The sequence below is a fragment of the Salmo salar genome, unplaced genomic scaffold, assembly GCF_905237065.1.
Source record: "Salmo salar unplaced genomic scaffold, Ssal_v3.1, whole genome shotgun sequence".
Classification (NCBI taxonomy): Eukaryota; Metazoa; Chordata; class Actinopteri; order Salmoniformes; family Salmonidae; genus Salmo; species Salmo salar.
The window spans coordinates 1-26,914 of record NW_025547391.1 but is presented as its reverse complement, the minus strand read 5'-3'; the positions used below and the strand labels follow the sequence as shown (position 1 = coordinate 26,914).

General features: G+C 41.6%; 1 pseudogene; it reads right to left on the bottom strand.

The window, feature by feature from the left end:
• Window positions 1-17,900: 17,900 nt before the first annotated feature.
• On the bottom strand, window positions 17,901-25,024 carry LOC106594957 (N-acetyllactosaminide beta-1,3-N-acetylglucosaminyltransferase 2-like; annotated as a pseudogene).
• Window positions 25,025-26,914: the final 1,890 nt, after the last annotated feature.

The window sequence follows — 26,914 nt, the reverse complement described above, 5'->3', positions numbered from 1 at the left end:
TTTACAGGCAGATTATTTCCCTTATAATTCACTGTATCACAATTCCAGTGGGTCAGAAGTTAACATACAATAAGATGACTGTGCCTTTAAACAGCTTGGAAAATTCCAGAAATTGATGTCATGGCTTTAGAAGCTTCTGATAGGCTAATTGACATAATTTAAGTCAATTGGAGGTGTACCTGTGCATGTATTTCAAGGCCTACCTTCAAACTCAGTGCCTCTTTGCTTGACATCATGGGAAAATCAAAAGAAATAAGCCAAGACCGCTGAAAAAAATATGGAGACCTCCACAAGTCTGCTTCATCCTTGGGAGCAATTTCCAAACGCCTGAAGGTACCACGTTAATCTGTACAAACAATAGTACGCAAGTATAAACACCATGGGACCAAGCAGCCGTCATTCCGCTCAGGAAGGACACGCGTTCTGTCTCCTAGACTTTGGTGCGAAAAGTACAAATAAATCCCAGAACAACAGCAAAGGACCCTGTGAAGATTCTGGAGGAAACAGGTACAAAAGTATCTATATCCACAGTAAAATCAGTCCTATATCGACAGAACCTGAAAGGCCACTCAGCAAGGAAGAAGCCACTGCTCCAAAACATCCATAAAAAAGCCAAACTACGGTTTGCAACTGCACATGGGGACAACAATCGTACTTTTTGGAGAAATGTCCTCTGGTCTGATGAAACAAATATAGAACTGTTTGGCCATAATGACCATCGTTAGGTTGGAGGAAAAAGGGGGAAGCTTGCAAGCCGAAGAACACCATCCCAACCGTGAAGCACGGGGGTGGCAGAATCATGTTGTGTGGGTGCTTTGCTGCAGGAGGGACTGGTGCACTTCACAAAATAGATGGCATCATGAGGTAGGAAAATGATGTGGATATATTGAAGCAACATCTCAAGACATCAGTCAGGAAGTTAAAGCTTGGTCACAAATGGGTCTTCCAAATGGACAATGACCCCAAGCATACTTCCAAAGTTGTGGCAAAATGGCCTAAGGACAACCAAGTCAAGGTATTGGCGTGGCCATCACAAAGCCCTGACCACAAAGCCCTGGCAGAACTGAAAAAGCATGTGCGAGCAAGGAGGCCTACAAACCTGACTCAGTTACACCAGCCCTGTCAGGAGGAATGGGCCAAAATTCACCCAACTTATTGTGGGAAGCTTGTGGAAGGCTACCCGAAACATTTGACCCAAGTTAAACAATGCAAAGGCAACGCTACCAAATACTAATTGAGTGTATGTAAACTTCTGACCCACTGGGAATGTGATGAAAGTAATAAAAGCTGAAATAAATAATTCTCTCAACTATTATTCTGACATTTTAGATTCTTAAAATAGTGGTGATCCTAACTGACCTAAGACAGGGATTAAATGTTAGGAATTGTGAAAAACTGAGTTTAAATGTATTTGGCTAAGATGTATGTAAACTTCCAACTTCAACTGTATGTGTGTTATATTAAACATAGAGGGGGGAGTAAAATGTAGGCAAGCAATAAACATTTCAGAACAACTATGGTTGAATTATTATCCTTACACTTTAAAAATTACTAGTCGAATAAGACATGGGAGAGATGACAAATTATGGCAAAGAGATTTATTTATAGACTAATGCAAAATCAGAAGCGGATTTAGTTATGGGCCACATGGGCAGCCGCCCAGTGCTGCATCTTGCCGGTGTTGTGCCGAAAAGCTCCCCTCTGCAAGAATCCCCCCCCTTTGCGTGAATGCGCACGCACTCAATTCTTCATTGCTGCGACTTGCTTGAACGCGCATACACTCAAATATTTATTGCTGCGACTTGCTTGCAAGTTGATATTTCTGATCATGTTAGGCTGTGTTTCATTTATTTTTTATGTCGGTTTGATCACGGGGAGGCACTAATGTCTGCAGTTTTCGGTTTGGCTATTTGTTTCAAGTGTATTAGATATAAATACATCTCTTTGCCAAAATTCGTCACCTCTCCCATGTCTTATCCGACTAGTAGTTGTTCTGAAATGTTTATTGCTTGCCTACATTCTACTCCCTCCTCTATGTTTAATATAACACACATACATTCATTATTCATTTCAGTTGCCTATCCTGACATGAAGTTTGTTCTAAAGGAAGTATTTGACTCTGATGTGTGCCTCAGAAAGTATTTGACTCTAGCCACAAAATTAAGGAAATTACCTCCTCCCCCCTTCTAATTTCCCGAATTTTGGCAAAGATATGTATTTATAGACTAATACACTTGAAACAAATAGCCAAACCGAAAACTGCAGACATTACTAGTGCCTCCCCCGCGATCAAACCGACATAAAAAATAAATGAAACGCAGCCGAACATGATCAGAAATGTCAATTTGCAAGCAAGTCGCAGCAATGAAGAATTGAGTGCGTGCGAGTTCACGCGAGACGGGGGGGATTCTGACAGGGGGGAGATTTTCGGCACAACACCGGCTCTAATCATTTTGGGGGAAATTGCGTACTGACTCCTCTATAAAATAAAGTAGTTTATCGCCGGCCCAAATTCACAAAGTTGATCCAAGCGGAATGAAGGTGGGATCTGCATTGAAGAGAAATGGAGAGTGGGCATTCATTTCCTGATTCCGTTTTGTTCAAGTTTATTTGGCGCTAGTCTGTGAATCTGCGTGACAGTAGACTGTTCGAGATTGCGCAGATTGAAAATCCGTTAGTTTGAATGCACATGATGTGCCGTTCCAAATTGTAAAATGAGGGTTTGTAAACTCATGAAAAGTAATAATGTTAGTTTCTTATTTTTTGTTAATGTAATTCATGAAGGCACACTTTTAAATATGATCAATCACTTAAAAATATACATATCAGCCATGATCAGAATGACACTTCTGTGAGTGTATGTTTGTGCTGCGTGTGTGTCACTGCGAGTGAGGAGAGTGACATTTCAGCAGGTATAAAATATTAAGAGACAACTGACTAACTAGATAGCCAATTTAAAACAATACATGTAGCAGTTATCTCGCTAGCTGCCTATATCTAAGAATTAATGTCGTCGTCGCCTTTCCACCGGCACTGCACCGTTGGAAAGCTGTGATTCACCTCTATTAAACAGTAGCCTTGTAGTTGTAACAACGTTAAAATATTTGAATAATATCCTAATTGACAAATAATTTGCTGTGCATAGTTACTTGTAATACATTGATAGCCCCTGAAACATTAATATATTTGCTTTATATACACTGAATATACCAAACATTAGGAACAAGTGTTTGGAACAAGTTGAGTCCAATACTTCCCACAGTTGAGACCAGTTGGCTGGATGTCCTTTGGGTGGTGGACCATTCTTTGATACACACAGCAAACTGTTGAGCGTGAAAAGCCCAGCAGAGTTGCAGTTCTCGACACAAACCGGGGCGCCTGGCACCTACTACCATATCCTGTTCAAAGGCACTTCATTTTTTGTCTAGCCCATTCACCCTCTGAATGGCACACATTACACAATCCATGTCTCAATTGTCTTAAGGCTTAAAAATCCTTCTTTAACCTGTCTCCTCCCCTTCATCTACACTGATTGAAGGGGATTTAACAAGTGGCATCAATACGGGATCATAGCTTTCACCTTGTTAGTCTGTGTCATGGAAAGAGCATGTTGTTAATGTTTTGTTTTCTCAGTCTAGTTAGATACCTTGCTTTGAAGTAGCCTACCTTATCCATTTGATCCCTGATTCATTGAATGAGGGAATCATTTTATAAAGACAAAGCTATTTGGTTGTAATATTACAATACTGTATATCAAGGGTGGCAATCATCCTCCAGGATAGCTACTGGGTGTGCAGGCTTTTGTTCAAGCCCTGGTCTAACCACATTGTAGCCTAAACATCAGCTGCTCAACAGGACCTTGATAAGCAGACTTGGGTGTTTCAGGGCTGGATTAAAAGCCAAGCCTGTACAAACAGGATCTCTCCAGATGGAGGGTTGACCACATGTTGATAACGTGTGACTAACAGTACAGTTCTACTTCCTGGGGGTTTAAGTTCCTTGATAAAGGGCACAATGGCAGGAGATGGTAGGCCTACATGGGATCAGACACAGCTTCCTTCCAGGGTCAATAATGATTACTTTTTCGTGTAGGCTATAATAATAGTCATGAAAATTTGGTTAAGTCATGGAAAATGTGTATGTACCCATAAGTGAATAATCAGAGGTTTCTATAGCATAATGTAATTTGTGAATTTTGGTGAACAGTCTAATGGACCGACTTGGAAAAAGACAGCCCCTGCACTTATTTAATCCCAAATCAAGCACTGCCATTTATGAGTATGTAACAAACGTGGCACAAAAATTGTGATGTGTATTGGGATATACAGTGGAAAATAAAGTAGGGCCATAGATTCCTTATCAATAAAGAAATATCTAAAAATGCTATGATATTCGAAATTCTAAAATGCATTGATAGTCTATTAGGCATATCTGAGTACTTCAAAATTAGTACATTTGACCACATCCTACCTTGATTTTCCCTTTTGAAACTGTTTTTCCATATGACTATTATAGGCTAATATAAGCGTTGACTTTCATTTGTATCCATCGTGTGTGCCAATTGACATAAAAATTAGGTCGCCAAAACGCAAATGATATAATCACATAATAGCCTATAAAACAAAGGTATGATCTTTTCTTTGGTCTTCTCAGACGATCCGGAGACCAAATGATCCCCTGAAGTGTTCTCCACCGTTACAAACTTCTGTGAAACAGCATAGCGGTAGAGCAAGAATTTACCTACAGTATACAGCAAAACCATTTGCAGGTATATACATGAAGGACACGCCCCTCTATTGTCAAAAATGAGAACAGAGATACCTTACCTGATCGATCACTCAGTTTCAATCAATCAACACCATACATTTGTTACTGTTGTTTAATTACTTTTAAGTCCCACTCCATTTTTGCGCATTTCCCGTTGAAAAACGATAATTCAAGTATACACACAGTAAAGTACAGTGAGCAACACCGTGTATTTCACAATTGCGAAATTCAAGGGTTTGGCTTTCTGATGGTGCACTTGCGGGAACAATAGAGTACCACAGTACGAGTCATAATACCCATAAAACCTAGCAACTTAACAGGCTCAAAACAAGGTAGCCATGACTAAATGCAGCTAAACAAACGCCCTTGTCAATTTAATGAGTAAGTTTCATGAAAACGTTTTTAATTGAAAACCAGCCCAGCCAACATTTCCATGTGGGGCCCATAAGGGTTAATGAAGGGCTGTTCCATGGGCCACATTAGGTAAACCCAAAAGGGACCTACACAGTTTTGTCCTCAGTATCCAAGCTGACCCCAAGTGTGGTTGCCATGTTGGGCATATTAAGGGACCCCAGCGGGCAACTGTGTGATAACCCACATGGGCTCCAGGTTTTATCCCAGGTGGGTTAAAGAATGGTTACCACTTGGACCCCCATCTAGGATAACCAGAAGGTTCTCATAAAGTTGTCCTCAGTATCCATGTTGGCCCCACATGTGGTTGCCATGTTGGGCTTTATGTGGGTTCATACCTTTTGAAGTCCAAGATGGCAACCACACCCATGTTGACAGTGAAGATGAGCAATGCTGCAGCAGCATCAGTTTCTACTTCTACTATTTCATCCTTTTCCAGATATGAAAGTAGACATCCCTCAGTTACACAAGATGGTTGTTATATTTGGTCAATCTGAGAGTTCTGTTGTGCCATTTGAGGAGAGCACTTTCACCTTGTCGTCATGACAAAAGTGCCCCCTTAAACCATATATAAAATGGTTATTTGGAATGCGTAAAATACTATTGTTTATGATACTGTAAACATACTGTACTTTAATGTTGTTGTATGGGTGAAATGAAAAGTATTGTGTCATCTCTGCTTTGCCTAGCCCCATTGAATAAAAAGTATTTCTTATAGCCTAACTTTTCTTTCTTTACAATTTAAACACATTTAGCATAGACAATGTAATTGTTGTGGTAGTCTTAGGCAAACCATCTTCATTATCACAGTGACACCTCCAAATGCCACTCAGACCTTCTTGGAGAAAAGTATCATGAACTTGGTGGTAGTAGTTGTGTGTATGATTTAAGATAAGGATCCCATCATCTCCTGATTCCACCTAGATTACAAGAGTTGGATTTGCTAATCATTTCATGTCAGCACAAGGCAGGTACAAAATTTACTATAATGACTAGCCTTATATCCTCTCTGGGCTAGGCGGGACGAAATCGTCCCACCTACGCAACAGCCAGTGTAATCCCGTGGCGCGATTTTCAAATACCTTAGAAATGCTATTAGTTCAATTTCTCAAACATATGACTATTTTACACCCTTTTAAAGACAAGACTCTCGTTAATCTAACCACACTGTCCGATTTCAAAAATGCTTTACAACGAAAGCAAAACATTAGATTATGTCAGCAGAGTACCCAGCCAGAAATAATCAGACACCCATTTTTCAAGCTAGCATATAATGTCACAAAAACACAGAAGACAGCTAAATGCAGCACTAACCTTTGATGATCTTCATCAGATGACACACCTAGGACATTATGTTATACAATACATGCATGTTTTGTTCAATCAAGTTCATATTTATATCAAAAACCAGCTTTTTACATTAGCATGTGACGTTCAGAACTAGCATACCCACCGAAAACTTCCGGTGAATTTACTAAATTACTCACGATAAACGTTGACAAAAAACATAATTATTTTAAGAATTATAGATACAGATCTCCTTTATGCAATCGCGGTGTCCGATTTTAAAATGGCTTTTAGGTGAAGGCACATTTTGCAATATTCTGAGTAGATAGCTAGCCGTGATGGCCAGGCTAATTTGACACCCACCAAGTTCGGCACTCACCAAACTCAGATTTACTATAAGAAAAATTGGATTACCTTTGCTGTTCTTCGTCAGAATGCACTCCCAGAACTTCTACTTCAACACCCAATGTTGTTTTGGTTCCAAATAATCCATAGTTATATCCAAATAGCTCCGTTTTGTTCGTGCGTTCAAGTCACTATCTGAAAGGAGACGCGCCGGCGCATTTCGTGACAAAAAAATTCGAAATATTCCATTACCATACTTCGAAGCATGTCAAACGCTGTTTAAAATCAATTTTTATGCGATTTTTCTCGTAAAATAGCGATAATATTCCAACCGGGAGACAAGGTATCCATTCAAACACTGAAAGAAGAAAATGGAGTCGTCACATGCATGCGCACGCCAGTGTCATTGTTCTCAGAAGTACCACTCTCCAAAACCCCTACTGTTTTTCGCCCAGAGACTGCAGAGTTATCATTCAACGTTCTGGCGCCTTCTGAGAGCCAATGAAAGCCTTAGAAAATGTCATGTTACAGCAGAGATCCTGTATTTTCGATAAAGAGGCTACAGAAGGCCAAGAAATGGTCAGACAGGGCACTTCCCATATAGAATCTTCTCAGGTTTTGGCCTGCCATATGTGTTCTGTTATACTCACAGACACCATTCAAACAGTTTTATAAACTTTAGGGTGTTTTCTATCCAAATCTACTAATTATATGCATATTCTTGTTTCTGGGCAGGAGTAATAACCAGATTAAATCGGGTACGTTTTTTATCCGGCCGTGAAAATACTGCCCCCTATCCCTAACAGATTATAAATATATTTGCTAGCTTCAACTCTTTGCTACAGGTCCCGTGTGGCTCAGTTGATAGAGCATGGTGTTTGCAACGCCAGGGTTGTGGGTTCGATTCCCACGGGGGACCAGTACAGAGAAAAACAATGTATGAAATGTATGCATTCACTACTGTAAGTCGCTCTGCATAAGAGCGTCTGCTAAATGACTAAAATGTAAAAATGGGTAAGAGCTGCCGAAAAGGAAAGAAAGCGCATACGTTTTTTTGTTTCTTAGCCGCTTTAAACACATTCAAGAAAAAAATATATTCTTCATAGTTCACATGCCATTCGACAATCAAGAATCTTTGACCTACAGTAAAGATACACATTTTTGCAGTTCAGATTTACAAGGTATGTGGGTGCTAACTTAATTTTGCTAAAGTTACCAAGGAATATCTTGAAATACATTGTTATATAATATCATATGGTCTAATCTTCTATAATTTCATAACATAAGAGCTAGAACAATTCTAACCATTTAGCTAGCTGTTTGTGTATGATACGGGCTTTTTTTGTTTACTTAGCCAACCAGCCAGCTAGTGTGGACAGCTTGCCACTTGGCCCAAAACAAACCTTGTTCATTTTATGGCATCACGTTGCTCAGGCTGATCTTTTTAATTTTTTATTACTAGTTAGCCTGTTATTGGATATGTATGCCGCCTACAATGTTCTTATTATATTTTTGCTATCTGTTAACTCGGAGTACCACAGCATGAGTCATAATACCCAGTGGCGATTTTATCGTGTAAATCTTGGTGGGGCAAACTCAAATGTTTTTAGATGCATGCTGGCAAAGCAACAACGCAACACTTAACCCTACGTTAATTGCACTATAACATGCTGACCAAACCGGACGCGAGCGCGTTGATTTTGTTCACCCACACTAGAAGCAATCAGGACACGCAGGTTGAAATATCAAAACATACTCTGAACCAATTATATTAATTTGGGCAGATCGAAAACTATTAAACATTTATTGCAATTTAGCTAGCTAGCTTGCTGTTGTTAGCTAATTTGTCCTGGGATATAAACACTGGGTTGTTATTTTACTTGAAATGCACAAGGTCCTCTACACCGACAATTAATCCACAGATAGAATTGTAAACCAAATTAGTTTCACCTCATCTCTCCTCCTTCCTACAGGAGTCTTTTTCTTCTTTGGACTTTATATGGCGGTAGGCAACAAACTTTACGGTGCATTACTACATCAGACTGGAGTGTGGTCGGGACACTTGAGCGGTGTGGTCAGCATGTGATGGTGACTACAAACTGTTACATGCTGACCAGACCGCACTCGCACCATTGCGCACAAGTTGATTCTGTCCATCCACACCAGACGCGATCAGGACACGCACGTTAAAATATCAAAACAAACTGATGTCATGATTTTACCTATTCCCCCCCCCCCACACACCGGATTATCAGACACAATCACTGTCACCATGCAATCCTTAGGCTATACATTTCTGTGGATATGTATTATGGTTAAAAGAAGGGTTTAAATTGAGGGGGTATGTGAGGATATAGGCCTAACCCTTGTTATTGCGACAAGCAAAAAGCATATGCTACCACTTGTTTGCTTAGCCATAAGAAAAACAAAGGTCCAGATTATATGAAGCGATCTAGGCTATAACATTGATTAACTCCACGATTATTTCTGCAGTCTACTAGCCTATCGGAGGTCTTGCTCAGCCTCAACATCACAGGAAAATGTGGTTGGTTTATTAAATGCTCTGCAATTTAGAGCTATGCCTAGCTCAAAATACCAAAATGTTAGAATCGCTATGGGTCTATACATAGACCAAACAGCTTAACAGATAAAAAACATTTATTATTCAGGAGAATCTCATTGGATCAGGCTATTCATTTCAGTGCAGTTGCGTTCTTACGCATAACCTTAGACTAAATGGAACCGAAAACACCCCAGCCTGTTTTGATCACAGATCATGATGAAGCCTGACCATTTCAGCTGTTTGTCATTGATTTAGCCCACAATAGCCTACAGATTTGATCCACATGAAGACCTAAACTCAACAAAAAAAAGAAACGTCCTCACTGTCAACTGCGTTTATTTTCAGCAAACTTAACATGTAAATATGTGTATGAACATAAGATTCAACAACCTGAGACAGAAACTGAACAAGTTCCACAGACATGTGACTAACAGAAATGGAATAATGTGTCCCTGAACAAAGGGGGGGGGGGGGGTCAAAATCAAAAGTAACAGTCAGTATCTGGTGTGGCCACCAGCTACATTAAGTACTGCAGTGCATCTCCTCCTCATGGACTGCAAGGATTTGCCAGTTCTTGCTGTGAGATGTTACCCCACTCTTCCACCAAGGCACCTGCTAGTTCCCAGACATTTCTGGGGGGAATGGCCCTAGCTCTCACCCTCCGATCCAACAGGTCCCAGACGTACTCAATGGGATTGAGATCCGGGCTCTTCGCTGGCCATGGCAGAACACTGACATTCCTGTCTTGCAGGAAATCACGCACAGAACGAGCAGTATGGCTGGTGGCATTGTCATGCTGGAGGGTCATGTCAGGATGAGCCTGCAGGAAGGGTACCATATAAGGGAGGAGGATGTCTTCCCTGTAACGCACAGCATTGAGATTGCCTGCAATGACAACAAGCTCAGTCCGATGACGCTGTGACACACCGTGACAAAACTGCGACTCGTCAGTGAAGAGCACTTTTTGCCAGTCCTGTCTGGTGTAGCGACGGTGGGTTTGTGCCCATAGGCGACGTTGTTGCCGGTGATGTCTGGTGAGGGCCTGTCTTACAACAGGCCTACAAGCCCTCAGTCCTGCCTCTCTCAGCCTATTGCGGACAGTCTGAGCACTGATGGAGGGATTGTGCGTTCCTGGTGTAACTCGGGCAGTTGTTGTTGCCATCCTGTACCTGTCTCGCAGGCGTGATGTTCGGATGTACCGAACCTGTGCAGGTGTTGTTACACGTGGTCTGCCACTGTGAGGATGATCAGCTGTCCGTCCTGTCTACCTGTAGCGCTGTCTTATATCCGTCTCACAGTATGGACATTGCAATTTATTGCCCTGGCCACATCTGCAGTCCTCATGCCTCCTTACAGCATGCCTAAGGCACGTTCACGCAGATGAGCAGGGACCATGGGCATCTTTCTTTTGGTGTTGTTCAGAGTCAGTAGAGAGGCCTCTTTAGTGTCCTAAGTTTTCATAACTGTGACCTTAATTGCCTACCGTCTGTAAGCTGTTAGTGTCTTAACGACCGTTCCACAGGTGCATGTTCATTAATTGTTTATGGTTCATTGAACAAGCATGGGAAACAGTGTTTAAACCCTTCACAATGAAGATCTGTGAAGTTATTTGGATTTATACAAATTATCTTTAAAAGAGGGTCCTGAAAAAGTAATGTTTCTTTTGTTGCTGAGTTTATATTTAATCTGGATTTGACAAACTAAAGCCTGACTAGGATCCTGACTTTCCCCCACGTCATATTTATTATCAATTAGGCTAAACGTATTCCTATTCATTTGCATAGGCTAATCATTGCGATTAATGTTATTTACCATCTTCTGCTTTTTATGAAAAAACTGGGTAAAAATATAATTGAAATGCCCCCCCCCCACCACACACACACATTAATGTTATTTATTATAACATTTTATTTAACCTTTATTTAACTAGGCAAGTCAGTTAAGAACAAATTGTTATTTACAATGACGGCCTACCAAAAGGCAAAAGGTAAAATACAAATAAATTAAATAAAAATGTTACTTACCGTACAGATCACAAAGTCAGCTAATTTCCACTCCATTCATATGCAAATACCTTTGATTCATACACTGACTTGTCTGGCTGGCATGTTTTCATTTTAAACAGGCCTTCCTTTATCTACACTGAAATAATATTATTTCAGTAGTCCTCTATTATGATTTATTTTAATTTTTTATCATAGCTCATTAGTACATCCTTGTGGTTGAATATATCTATTGCATGTCTTATGATACAACAATTAGTCATGTTGAACTAACAAATACCATCAAGGGATGCGTTACAATTTACAATAATTAACAATTTATGAAACAGTTATGAAAACCAATATGCCAATATTTTGGGTTTAAATACATAAACATTGATATCATAACTTAAATATAGCCTACGTACTCCTCAATTGGATCAAGGACATCTTGGGAATTATTTTCATCGTCTCTAAGGAAACTATCTGGGGCAGACACTCGGAAATCCTTTCTGCCGCTTGTAAAATAACAAACAAATGAATGTCTGTGTCACCGCTGAGCTCTCAAATACCGTGCCCGTCTCTCATTCTATGAACAGTCACTGCTATCCGGATTCCTTGGGATGTCCTTACCCTGAACCCTAAACTAAGACTAAACTTAACCGTTTTATATTTATACTTGATAGAGGTAGGGACATCCCAAGGATCCAAAATAGATCTAAATTGCAGTCAAAAAAATGAACACCATACCTGTTAGCAAAGGTGTCAGCTAGAGATGACGTTCTTCCCCAAAACGTTGCCACAAAGTTGGAAGTACAGAATCATCTTGAATGTCATTGTATGCTGTAGCATTAAGATTTCCCTTCACTGGAACTAAGGGGCCTTGCCCAAACCATGAAAAACACCCCCAGACCATTATTCCTCCACCAAACTTTACAGTTGACACTATTCATTCGGGCAGGTAGCGTTCTCCTGGCATCCGCCAAACCCAGATTTGTCCGTTGGACTGCCAGATGGTGAAATGTGATTCATCACTCCAGAGAACGTGTTTCCACTGCTCCAGAGTCCAATGACGGCGAACTTTACACCACACCAGCCGATGCTTTGCATTGCGCATGGTGATCTTAGGCTTGTGTGCCGCTGCTTGCCCATTTTTACGCACTTCAGCACTCGGAAGTCCCGTTCTGTGAGCTTGTGTGGCCTACCTCTTTGCGGCTGAGCTGTTGTTGCTCCTAGACATTTTCACTTCACAATAGCAGCACTTACAGTTGACCAGGGCAGCTCTAGCAGGGCAGAAATTTAACAAACTGACTCATTGGAAAGGTGGCATCCTATGACAGTACCACGTTGAGAGTCACTGAGCTCTTCAGTAAGGACATTCTACTGCCAATGTTTGTCTATGAAGATTGCATGGCTGTGTGCTCTATTTTATACACCTATCAGCAACGGGTGTGGCTGAAATAGCCGAATCCACTAACTGAAAGGGGTGTCCACATACTTTTGTACATATAGTGTAGCTTCACCTATAGAAGTAACATACCAGTAAACCCCATTTTTTCAGCACTTCCATTACCATGGTAACTGCAAGGCCACCACACTTGATAAATGATTGTTTGTCCTGCTGTTATTCAAATATAAAAACAATTGTTTCAAGTAATCCTAACCCCCCTAAGGGATGTGATTTGACTTCTGACACACACACAGACACACACACACTGAGGAAGGCACGAGCTGAAAGCAGTGTGTGCAGGACATGTTGCCTGGAAAGGGGGACTCAGAGGATGACGAGAGCGATCTCGTCGTCAACACCAACCGCTGTAACATCCACTACAGTGAAAGTGGGGAAGACACTGAGGATGAGAAGAAGGAAGAGGAGGACAGAGTGTAGAGCAGCTTGTATTGTTGAGATGTTTATGACAATCCTTTGGACAGATGTTTACACCAATGTCCCCCTCAGAATACGCTGCTGCTGAAGAATATATTGTGGATTGTACTCTCCCACCCCATGAATCCAATCAAACATCCTGCTGTTTTAACACGTATTTGGGGGTTGGACTTAGCATCCCATGGACATAATGTAGGTTAGGTATATCATACAGTACTTATACCACCTGTCCTAGAGAGGAACATGTGCATGCTTTGCTAAGCTATGTTGAAAAAGAGGTGAATGGTGGAAATATTGAACTGGTCCATGACACCCTGACTGAGGGTGTGTCATAATATATGTACATAATGATTGTGAATTAAAATCATTATTGTGGTCTTTCATCAGAAAAATACTTACAATATAATTAACCCAATGAGCCCCATTGCAACACTGGACTTCTAACCCCTTTTAAACATGGTGTTTTTGAGCTACATTCTGGGTTGTATCGTTGGATTCGTCTATTTCTTTTGCATCCATAGATACCAACTGTGTAAATTATGGGGGCTGACCTAGAGCGGTGTTTGTCAGACAAGGGCGGATCCTGAATGGTTTGAGGTACAAACTATTGAAAGGTATCTATGAAAAGCTGAGAATTTCACTCTGATGTCCACAAGCCACACAAGTCGGAAGAAGGTAGGGGGTTCTTCTACATAGACGATCAGAGGAAATCCCAGGACATAGTGTCTATAATACTGTAATAAACTCACATACTTGCTGTCACAAACTCCAAACTCCACATAGTTATCACTGACTAGTTGGATATTCATTTCTCACTGAGCAAACCATTTCTATCCTTACAGCATTCATATACATTCCTTTTTATAAGGTTTTTGCTTTGGCAGACATTTTTTTATTGACATTTGTCAATAAAACTCATGTTTGTCAAATTGTTTTGTGTTCTTTTGTAGCCCTGGTTATCCTGAAAAGAAAATGGTAAAACATATCACTGTGAGGTTAAATATAAGGGCTGGACATGCAGATAAATATGTGTCAGATAAATTAAAAGCAGATTTTTTGGGGGGTGTTCTCAGGACTGATAGGTTTAAGATTTTTTTGTCCAGATGTCTGATTCAAAATGAAATAATCAAATATTAAAATGGTTAATGTTCAGAGAAACACTGAAAAGTGCACAACATTTGTCAGAGAGGTTCATTTACACATTTATTTACTTACTCATCTTTTGGTTTCGGATAACCAAACCTCAGATCTAACTCTGCCATTATGCAGTGGCAGTGGTTAAATCTGCAAAATGTATTCATATAAACATGTTTGTTGCACCTCATGAGTCTGACTTTGCTCATAATTATCCTCCGAGCTCAAAAACTGAGCATGAGAATTCCTGCCCACAGCATGGGACCCAAACCGGTTCAACAGGAGGCAGTTGAGCAATGTAATGGCCTTCACAGTGACAGTCATCAAAGTTGACTGTGTACCAAGTAGGTCATTCTGTTTAATACTTCATCAAATACTTACATGCTGTCACAAACAAACATTTCTTCAACATCAGTAAAAACAAACAACATCCAGTATTTCTGTCAAACGTAGGTTCACGTTTATCACACTATGGGGCCTTATTACAGGGCAGTTGTCAGCTGAAAGCATACCTTTCTCCATCACCATCTATCATTTGAGTCAGTTTTAAAACAACCAGTCTTGTATTTCCTCAGGTTCCTCAAATCGTTGTGTTTTACAGGTTTACAGTAATAATAGGTTTACATGAATAAATCGGTACTGTTCCCCATTCTCATGTTCCTCTCCATTGTCAAGTGGCAGCACACCTTCTCTATAGACAATCACCATCATGTCAGTTTTACATAATAGGATAGCCAGTCAGTGAATACCTCACTATGAAGGCCTTGACTCTTCCCCATTTTCAAGTGGCAGCATAGCCGTCGGGTGCTAAGAGTGCTGCAGCACCTCCTGATAAATCATAATAAAAAAATTATTACTATAAACATTTCCTCAGAATTTCCAACATGCTTTCAATGAGAATGACAGCTCTACAGTGTATTCGGAAAGTATTCAGACCCTTTGACGTTTTCCACATTTTGTTACGTTACAGCCTTATTCTAAAATTGATTAAATTGTATTTTCCCGTCATCAATCTACACAAAATACCCCATAATCACAAAGCAAAAACAAAAATGATATCACATGTACAGGTTTCTCCCATTCTTCTCTGCAGATCCTCTCAAGCTCTGTCAGGTTGGACAGCTATTTTCAGGTCTCTCCAGAGATGTTTGATCGGGTTCAAGTCCGGGCACTGGTTGGGCTACTCAAGAACATTCAGAGACTTGTCCTGAAGCCACTCCAGCGTTGTCTTGGCTGTGTGCCAAGGTCATTGTCCTGTTGGAAGGTGAACCTTCGCCCCTGTCTGAGGTCCTGAGCGCTCTGGAGCAGGTTTTCATCAAGGATCTCTCTGTTCTTTGCTCTGTTCATCTTTGCCTCGATCCTGACTAGTCTCCCAGTCCCTGCCACTGAAAAAGATCCCCACAGCATGATGCTGCCAGCACCATGCTTCACCGTAGGGATGGTGCCAGTTTTCCTCCAGATGTGACGCTTGGCATTCAGGCCAAAGAGTTCAATCTTGGTTTCATCAGACCAGGGAATCTTGTTTCTCATGGTCTGAGGGTCCTTTAGGTGCCTTTTGGCAAACTCCAAGCGGGCTGTCATGTGCCTTTTACTGAGGACTGGCTTCCGTCTAGCCACTCTACCATAAAGGCCTGATTGGTGGAGTGCTGCAGAGATGGTTGTCCTTCTGGAAGGTTCTCCCCCCAAAAATAAAATCTTTAAAAAAATACAAATATTTCACCTTTATTTAACCAGGTAGGCCAGTTGAGAACAAGTTCTCATTTACGACTGCAACCTGGACAAGATAAAGGAAAGCAGTGTGACACAAACAACAACACAGAGTTAAACATGGAATTAACAAACGTACAGTCAATAACACAATAGAAGAAAAAAAAAAAAATAATAATTATTGGTCACATATTTAGCAGATGTTATTGCGGGTGTAGCGAAATGCTTGTGTTCCTAGCTCCAACAGTGCAGTAGTATCTAACAATTCACAACAATACACAGAAATCTAAAAGTAAAAGAATGGAATTAAGGAATATATAAATATTAGGATGAGCAATGTCGGAATGGCATTGACTAAAATACAGTAGAATACAGTATATACATATGAAATGAGTAAAGAAGTATGTAAACATTATTAAAGTGACCAGTGATTCCATGTCTATGTATATAGGGCAGCAGCCTCTAAAGGTGCAGGGCTGAGTAACCGGGTGGTAGCCGGCTAGTCAGAAGCTGTTTTTCAGTCTCTCGGTCCCAGCCAGGGCACCTCACATCTCCACAGACGAACTCTGGAACTCTGTCAGAGTGACCAGGAGGTGGGGCCACAGTGTTTCCTGACCCCTCCTGTCTCAGCCTCCAGTATTTATGCTGCAGTAGTTTATGTGTCGCGGGGCTAGGGTCAGTCTGTCACATGTGGAGTATTTCTCTTGTCTATTCCGGTGTCCTGTGTGAATTTAAATATGCTCTCTCTAATTCTCTCTTTCTCTCTTTCTTTCTCTCTCTCGGAGGACCTGAGCCCTAGGACCATGCCTCAGGACTACCTGGCTTGATGACTCCTTGCTGTCCCCAGTTCACCTGGCCGTGCTGCTGCTCCAGTTCCAACTGTTCTGCCTGCAGCTATGGAACCCTGACCTGTTCACTGGACGTGCTACCTGTCCCAGACCTGCTGTCCCAGACCTGCTAGAACCCTGACCTATTCACCGGACGTGCTACCTGTCCCAGACCTGCTGTTTTCAACTCTCTAGACAGCAGGAGCGGTAGAGATACTCTCAAAGATCGGCTATGAAAAAGCCAACTGACACTTACTCTTGTGTTACTGACTTGTTGCACCCTCGACAACTACTATGATTCTTATTATTTGACCATGCTGGTCATTTATGAACATTTGAACATCTAGGCCATGTGCTGTTATAATCTCCACCCGGCACAGCAAGAAGAGGACTGGCCACCCCTCATAGCCTGGTTCCTCTCTAGGTTTCTTCCTAGGTTTTGGCCTTTCTAGGGAGTTTTTCCTATCCACCGTGCTTCTACACCTGCATTGCTTGCTGTTTGGGGTTTTAGGCTGGGTTTCTGTACAGCACTTTGAGATATCAGCTGATGTAAGAAAGGCTATATAAATAAATTTGATTTGATTCTTGGTCACCTCCCTGACCTAGACCCTTCTCCCACCTGGCCAGCTCTAGGAAGAGTCTTGGTGGTTCCAAACTTCTTCCATTTTAAGAATGATGGAGGCCACTGTGTTCTTGGGGACCTTCAATGCTGCAGACATTTTTTGGTACCCTTCCCCAGATCTGTGCCTCGACACAATCCTGTATCGGAGCTCTACGGACAATTCCTTCGACCTCATGGCTTGGTTTTTGCTCTGACATGCACTGTCAACTGTGGGACCTTATATAGACAGGTGTGTGCCTTTCCAACTCATGTCCAATCAATTGAATTTACCACAGGTGGACTCCAATCAAGTTGTAGAAACATCTCAAGGATGATCAATGGAAACAGGATGCACCTGAGCTCAATTTCGAGTCTCATAGCAAAGGGTCTGAATACTTGCCAAAATGTCTAAAAACCTATTTTCACTTTGTCATTATTAGGTATTGTGTGTAGATTGATGAGGATTTTTTATTTATTTAATCCATTTTAGAATAAGGCTGTAACATAACAAAATGTGGAAAAAGGGAAGGGGTCTGAATACTTTCCAAAGGCACTGTATAGCTAACATTTCTATGTAAATTTGGTCGGGTTGCCCACAAAGTTGCATATTGCAGCTTTAAGTCAGTTTCATACCAGTCAGTGATTACCTCACTATAGAGCTGAATTTTCAGAACTACCCCATGGATCCGTCAGAAGTTCCTGTCCCTCGTTGTCTTTCACACTAAATGGATCTATCAGAAGTGTATTCTTGTTCTCCTTCTCAGTTCTCAGGATGGTGCTGTTACACTCTGTCTGGTTCCTCATTATCTCCGACCACAGCTTCATCACCTGAGCAGGGCTGCGTTTGTGTACCAGTAAGATAGTGTGGTACGCACACCGCTCTTCCCCCTCTTTCTTGGGGAAGTCGAAGGTGAGGAAGGCGGGGTGGTGGATGGGGTGGACCCCGAGCCTGTGGAGGCACATGCCCACGTAGACATCATCAATGGGGTACAGGTGAACTCTCCGGGAGATACGGTTGAGCCTCAGGGCCAGCTCCCCTGAGTACACCACCCCTCCCCACCCCCGTACGGAGGGTACAGACCATTATAGAAACTAGCAGGAATAAAGTACTTGGTAGAGTTGACTCTGTTGGGGCTGGCTGCTTCTATCACATCCCCTACCATGAATCCCTTCATAACCTCTGACCCAGGCCCTCCTGATAGGATCGTCTGCTCCCGGAGGTAGTCTAAGAGAGCAGGGGTCCGCAACAGGACGTCGTCATCCCCTTTAAAGACAAAGCGTGCCATGGAGCAGCGGGTGGAGAGCCAATCCCACAGCAGCACATCCTTCAGGGTGAGGTTAAAGAAGGAGTCGTGGAAGTCCCACTGGAGGATGTCCCTGTACTGGCGGCTCTCCAGCTGCAGCAGCTTGCTGACCTCCACCCGGGGCTCTGCGTGGTTCTTCCCCAGGAGGAAGACCCTTCGCACCACACCACCGTTCCCTGTCGCCCCTGCCACCCACCCCGCCCGGCCCCAGGTCTGCCGGATGGCTTGACGGTTCTCAAAGTTCAGATCCTTGGTCTTGATGGCCAGCACTAGGAGAGGCCCCTGTCCCTTCCTTAGCCCACGCCCACACAGTTTAGCAGGCTCAATGAGGACAGGGTAGTCCCTGAAGTGCATGGAGCGCACAAACATCTGCATCTGCAGGGGCAGCTCCAGGAAATCCTCCATTTGAGACGTCAAGTTCCCAATCTCAGAGAACCCTGCACTCAAGGTGGGGAAGGAAAACCGCAAATAGTTTTTATTATTGGTATTATTGGTATCAAGATGGTAATTGTACTCTCTGCTGGGCATCAGGATGGGGTTGTATTGGCGGTCAATGTGTAGCTGGAGCAGGTTCCAGAGGGCTCCTCCGTGGGGCTTGGGGTCCCAGAAGGAGCTGGTGGGGTGGGGGGCCACGGTGCCATTACTGGTTAACCCAAGTGCAATGAAGCGCTCTGGTAGAGTTTGTGGGATAGGGGCAGCACCGCCTGGGCCTGTGGTGGTGGTAGTACCATAGCACACAGCCAGGGTGACGTACACACAGAGAGAGGCCACCAGGACACATGGAGTACAGCCCAGGCATAGGAGAACACGCCGCCACCGCCAATGGTAGCGTGCCATTTAACTACAGAAAGAGAAGGAGCGAGGGAGAGAAAGCAGGCAGTGGAGAGGTGGCAAGATACATTTGGAGAAGAGCGGGGAAGAAATGGGGAAGAGATGTAAGGAGAGAGAGGGAGGAATGATAAGGGGAGTGAGAGAGGAGGGGAGGAGATTTTATTATTGCAATCTTTTGTCACTTAAATCAATACAGCTACATGACTAACTAAGAATAATGACTAGGGCCCTGTGTTTTGGACAATCATGTGATATGCCTGGATGTTTACCTTAATTTAAAGCTTTTTCATCAACTGTCCCCATTTGGTTTTATGCCAGATGGTCCAGCACCATCCTCAGACAATTGCTTTAATGTAAAATACCGGAAAATATTTAATTTAAAATATCGGATAAGATTACATCTTATTTTTTGTCATTTATTAGTGCTTGACTTGGTCAGATCGCCGAACAGGTGTTGTGCCGAAAATCTCCCCCCTGACGAAAATCTCCCCCTTGCCAGAATCCCCCCCCCCTAATTTGCTTAATTTTGTGACTAGAGTCAAATACTTTCTGTGACACACATCAGAGTCAAATACTTTCTATAGAACAAACTTCATGTCAGGATAGGCAACCGAAATTAATAATTAATGTACAGTTGAAGTCGGAAGTTTACATACACTTAGGTTGGAGTCATTAAAACTAGTTTTTCAACCACTCCACAAATTTCTTGTTAACAAACTATAGTTTTGGCAAGTCGGTTAGGACATCTACATTGTGCATGACACAAGTAATTCTTCCAACAATTGTTTACAGGCAGATTATTTCCCTTATAATTCACTGTATCACAATTCCAGTGGGTCAGAAGTTAACATACAATAAGATGACTGTGCCTTTAAACAGCTTGGAAAATTCCAGAAATTGATGTCATGGCTTTAGAAGCTTCTGATAGGCTAATTGACATAATTTAAGTCAATTGGAGGTGTACCTGTGCATGTATTTCAAGGCCTACCTTCAAACTCAGTGCCTCTTTGCTTGACATCATGGGAAAATCAAAAGAAATAAGCCAAGACCGCTGAAAAAAATATGGAGACCTCCACAAGTCTGCTTCATCCTTGGGAGCAATTTCCAAACGCCTGAAGGTACCACGTTAATCTGTACAAACAATAGTACGCAAGTATAAACACCATGGGACCAAGCAGCCGTCATTCCGCTCAGGAAGGACACGCGTTCTGTCTCCTAGACTTTGGTGCGAAAAGTACAAATAAATCCCAGAACAACAGCAAAGGACCCTGTGAAGATTCTGGAGGAAACAGGTACAAAAGTATCTATATCCACAGTAAAATCAGTCCTATATCGACAGAACCTGAAAGGCCACTCAGCAAGGAAGAAGCCACTGCTCCAAAACATCCATAAAAAAGCCAAACTACGGTTTGCAACTGCACATGGGGACAACAATCGTACTTTTTGGAGAAATGTCCTCTGGTCTGATGAAACAAATATAGAACTGTTTGGCCATAATGACCATCGTTAGGTTGGAGGAAAAAGGGGGAAGCTTGCAAGCCGAAGAACACCATCCCAACCGTGAAGCACGGGGGTGGCAGAATCATGTTGTGTGGGTGCTTTGCTGCAGGAGGGACTGGTGCACTTCACAAAATAGATGGCATCATGAGGTAGGAAAATGATGTGGATATATTGAAGCAACATCTCAAGACATCAGTCAGGAAGTTAAAGCTTGGTCACAAATGGGTCTTCCAAATGGACAATGACCCCAAGCATACTTCCAAAGTTGTGGCAAAATGGCCTAAGGACAACCAAGTCAAGGTATTGGCGTGGCCATCACAAAGCCCTGACCACAAAGCCCTGGCAGAACTGAAAAAAGCATGTGCGAGCAAGGAGGCCTACAAACCTGACTCAGTTACACCAGCCCTGTCAGGAGGAATGGGCCAAAATTCACCCAACTTATTGTGGGAAGCTTGTGGAAGGCTACCCGAAACATTTGACCCAAGTTAAACAATGCAAAGGCAACGCTACCAAATACTAATTGAGTGTATGTAAACTTCTGACCCACTGGGAATGTGATGAAAGTAATAAAAGCTGAAATAAATAATTCTCTCAACTATTATTCTGACATTTTAGATTCTTAAAATAGTGGTGATCCTAACTGACCTAAGACAGGGATTAAATGTTAGGAATTGTGAAAAACTGAGTTTAAATGTATTTGGCTAAGATGTATGTAAACTTCCAACTTCAACTGTATGTGTGTTATATTAAACATAGAGGGGGGAGTAAAATGTAGGCAAGCAATAAACATTTCAGAACAACTATGGTTGAATTATTATCCTTACACTTTAAAAATTACTAGTCGAATAAGACATGGGAGAGATGACAAATTATGGCAAAGAGATTTATTTATAGACTAATGCAAAATCAGAAGCGGATTTAGTTATGGGCCACATGGGCAGCCGCCCAGTGCTGCATCTTGCCGGTGTTGTGCCGAAAAGCTCCCCTCTGCAAGAATCCCCCCCCTTTGCGTGAATGCGCACGCACTCAATTCTTCATTGCTGCGACTTGCTTGAACGCGCATACACTCAAATATTTATTGCTGCGACTTGCTTGCAAGTTGATATTTCTGATCATGTTAGGCTGTGTTTCATTTATTTTTTATGTCGGTTTGATCACGGGGAGGCACTAATGTCTGCAGTTTTCGGTTTGGCTATTTGTTTCAAGTGTATTAGATATAAATACATCTCTTTGCCAAAATTCGTCACCTCTCCCATGTCTTATCCGACTAGTAGTTGTTCTGAAATGTTTATTGCTTGCCTACATTCTACTCCCTCCTCTATGTTTAATATAACACACATACATTCATTATTCATTTCAGTTGCCTATCCTGACATGAAGTTTGTTCTAAAGGAAGTATTTGACTCTGATGTGTGCCTCAGAAAGTATTTGACTCTAGCCACAAAATTAAGGAAATTACCTCCTCCCCCCCTTCTAATTTCCCGAATTTTGGCAAAGATATGTATTTATAGACTAATACACTTGAAACAAATAGCCAAACCGAAAACTGCAGACATTACTAGTGCCTCCCCGCGATCAAACCGACATAAAAAATAAATGAAACGCAGCCGAACATGATCAGAAATGTCAATTTGCAAGCAAGTCGCAGCAATGAAGAATTGAGTGCGTGCGAGTTCACGCGAGACGGGGGGGATTCTGACAGGGGGGAGATTTTCGGCACAACACCGGCTCTAATCATTTTGGGGGAAATTGCGTACTGACTCCTCTATAAAATAAAGTAGTTTATCGCCGGCCCAAATTCACAAAGTTGATCCAAGCGGAATGAAGGTGGGATCTGCATTGAAGAGAAATGGAGAGTGGGCATTCATTTCCTGATTCCGTTTTGTTCAAGTTTATTTGGCGCTAGTCTGTGAATCTGCGTGACAGTAGACTGTTCGAGATTGCGCAGATTGAAAATCCGTTAGTTTGAATGCACATGATGTGCCGTTCCAAATTGTAAAATGAGGGTTTGTAAACTCATGAAAAGTAATAATGTTAGTTTCTTATTTTTTGTTAATGTAATTCATGAAGGCACACTTTTAAATATGATCAATCACTTAAAAATATACATATCAGCCATGATCAGAATGACACTTCTGTGAGTGTATGTTTGTGCTGCGTGTGTGTCACTGCGAGTGAGGAGAGTGACATTTCAGCAGGTATAAAATATTAAGAGACAACTGACTAACTAGATAGCCAATTTAAAACAATACATGTAGCAGTTATCTCGCTAGCTGCCTATATCTAAGAATTAATGTCGTCGTCGCCTTTCCACCGGCACTGCACCGTTGGAAAGCTGTGATTCACCTCTATTAAACAGTAGCCTTGTAGTTGTAACAACGTTAAAATATTTGAATAATATCCTAATTGACAAATAATTTGCTGTGCATAGTTACTTGTAATACATTGATAGCCCCTGAAACATTAATATATTTGCTTTATATACACTGAATATACCAAACATTAGGAACAAGTGTTTGGAACAAGTTGAGTCCAATACTTCCCACAGTTGAGACCAGTTGGCTGGATGTCCTTTGGGTGGTGGACCATTCTTTGATACACACAGCAAACTGTTGAGCGTGAAAAGCCCAGCAGAGTTGCAGTTCTCGACACAAACCGGGGCGCCTGGCACCTACTACCATATCCTGTTCAAAGGCACTTCATTTTTTGTCTAGCCCATTCACCCTCTGAATGGCACACATTACACAATCCATGTCTCAATTGTCTTAAGGCTTAAAAATCCTTCTTTAACCTGTCTCCTCCCCTTCATCTACACTGATTGAAGGGGATTTAACAAGTGGCATCAATACGGGATCATAGCTTTCACCTTGTTAGTCTGTGTCATGGAAAGAGCATGTTGTTAATGTTTTGTTTTCTCAGTCTAGTTAGATACCTTGCTTTGAAGTAGCCTACCTTATCCATTTGATCCCTGATTCATTGAATGAGGGAATCATTTTATAAAGACAAAGCTATTTGGTTGTAATATTACAATACTGTATATCAAGGGTGGCAATCATCCTCCAGGATAGCTACTGGGTGTGCAGGCTTTTGTTCAAGCCCTGGTCTAACCACATTGTAGCCTAAACATCAGCTGCTCAACAGGACCTTGATAAGCAGACTTGGGTGTTTCAGGGCTGGATTAAAAGCCAAGCCTGTACAAACAGGATCTCTCCAGATGGAGGGTTGACCACATGTTGATAACGTGTGACTAACAGTACAGTTCTACTTCCTGGGGGTTTAAGTTCCTTGATAAAGGGCACAATGGCAGGAGATGGTAGGCCTACATGGGATCAGACACAGCTTCCTTCCAGGGTCAATAATGATTACTTTTTCGTGTAGGCTATAATAATAGTCATGAAAATTTGGTTAAGTCATGGAAAATGTGTATGTACCCATAAGTGAATAATCAGAGGTTTCTATAGCATAATGTAATTTGTGAATTTTGGTGAACAGTCTAATGGACCCGACTTGGAAAAAGACAGCCCCTGCACTTATTTAATCCCAAATCAAGCACTGCCATTTATGAGTATGTAACAAACGTGGCACAAAAATTGTGATGTGTATTGGGATATACAGTGGAAAATAAAGTAGGGCCATAGATTCCTTATCAATAAAGAAATATCTAAAAATGCTATGATATTCGAAATTCTAAAATGCATTGATAGTCTATTAGGCATATCTGAGTACTTCAAAATTAGTACATTTGACCACATCCTACCTTGATTTTCCCTTTTGAAACTGTTTTTCCATATGACTATTATAGGCTAATATAAGCGTTGACTTTCATTTGTATCCATCGTGTGTGCCAATTGACATAAAAATTAGGTCGCCAAAACGCAAAATGATATAATCACATAATAGCCTATAAAACAAAGGTATGATCTTTTCTTTGGTCTTCTCAGACGATCCGGAGACCAAATGATCCCCTGAAGTGTTCTCCACCGTTACAAACTTCTGTGAAACAGCATAGCGGTAGAGCAAGAATTTACCTACAGTATACAGCAAAACCATTTGCAGGTATATACATGAAGGACACGCCCCTCTATTGTCAAAAATGAGAACAGAGATACCTTACCTGATCGATCACTCAGTTTCAATCAATCAACACCATACATTTGTTACTGTTGTTTAATTACTTTTAAGTCCCACTCCATTTTTGCGCATTTCCGTTGAAAAACGATAATTCAAGTATACACACAGTAAAGTACAGTGAGCAACACCGTGTATTTCACAATTGCGAAATTCAAGGGTTTGGCTTTCTGATGGTGCACTTGCGGGAACAATAGAGTACCACAGTACGAGTCATAATACCCATAAAACCTAGCAACTTAACAGGCTCAAAACAAGGTAGCCATGACTAAATGCAGCTAAACAAACGCCCTTGTCAATTTAATGAGTAAGTTTCATGAAAACGTTTTTAATTGAAAACCAGCCCAGCCAACATTTCCATGTGGGGCCCATAAGGGTTAATGAAGGGCTGTTCCATGGGCCACATTAGGTAAACCCAAAAGGGACCTACACAGTTTTGTCCTCAGTATCCAAGCTGACCCCAAGTGTGGTTGCCATGTTGGGCATATTAAGGGACCCCAGCGGGCAACTGTGTGATAACCCACATGGGCTCCAGGTTTTATCCCAGGTGGGTTAAAGAATGGTTACCACTTGGACCCCCATCTAGGATAACCAGAAGGTTCTCATAAAGTTGTCCTCAGTATCCATGTTGGCCCCACATGTGGTTGCCATGTTGGGCTTTATGTGGGTTCATACCTTTTGAAGTCCAAGATGGCAACCACACCCATGTTGACAGTGAAGATGAGCAATGCTGCAGCAGCATCAGTTTCTACTTCTACTATTTCATCCTTTTCCAGATATGAAAGTAGACATCCCTCAGTTACACAAGATGGTTGTTATATTTGGTCAATCTGAGAGTTCTGTTGTGCCATTTGAGGAGAGCACTTTCACCTTGTCGTCATGACAAAAGTGCCCCCTTAAACCATATATAAAATGGTTATTTGGAATGCGTAAAATACTATTGTTTATGATACTGTAAACATACTGTACTTTAATGTTGTTGTATGGGTGAAATGAAAAGTATTGTGTCATCTCTGCTTTGCCTAGCCCCATTGAATAAAAAAGTATTTCTTATAGCCTAACTTTTCTTTCTTTACAATTTAAACACATTTAGCATAGACAATGTAATTGTTGTGGTAGTCTTAGGCAAACCATCTTCATTATCACAGTGACACCTCCAAATGCCACTCAGACCTTCTTGGAGAAAAGTATCATGAACTTGGTGGTAGTAGTTGTGTGTATGATTTAAGATAAGGATCCCATCATCTCCTGATTCCACCTAGATTACAAGAGTTGGATTTGCTAATCATTTCATGTCAGCACAAGGCAGGTACAAAATTTACTATAATGACTAGCCTTATATCCTCTCTGGGCTAGGCGGGACGAAATCGTCCCACCTACGCAACAGCCAGTGTAATCCCGTGGCGCGATTTTCAAATACCTTAGAAATGCTATTAGTTCAATTTCTCAAACATATGACTATTTTACACCCTTTTAAAGACAAGACTCTCGTTAATCTAACCACACTGTCCGATTTCAAAAATGCTTTACAACGGAAAGCAAAACATTAGATTATGTCAGCAGAGTACCCAGCCAGAAATAATCAGACACCCATTTTTCAAGCTAGCATATAATGTCACAAAAAACACAGAAGACAGCTAAA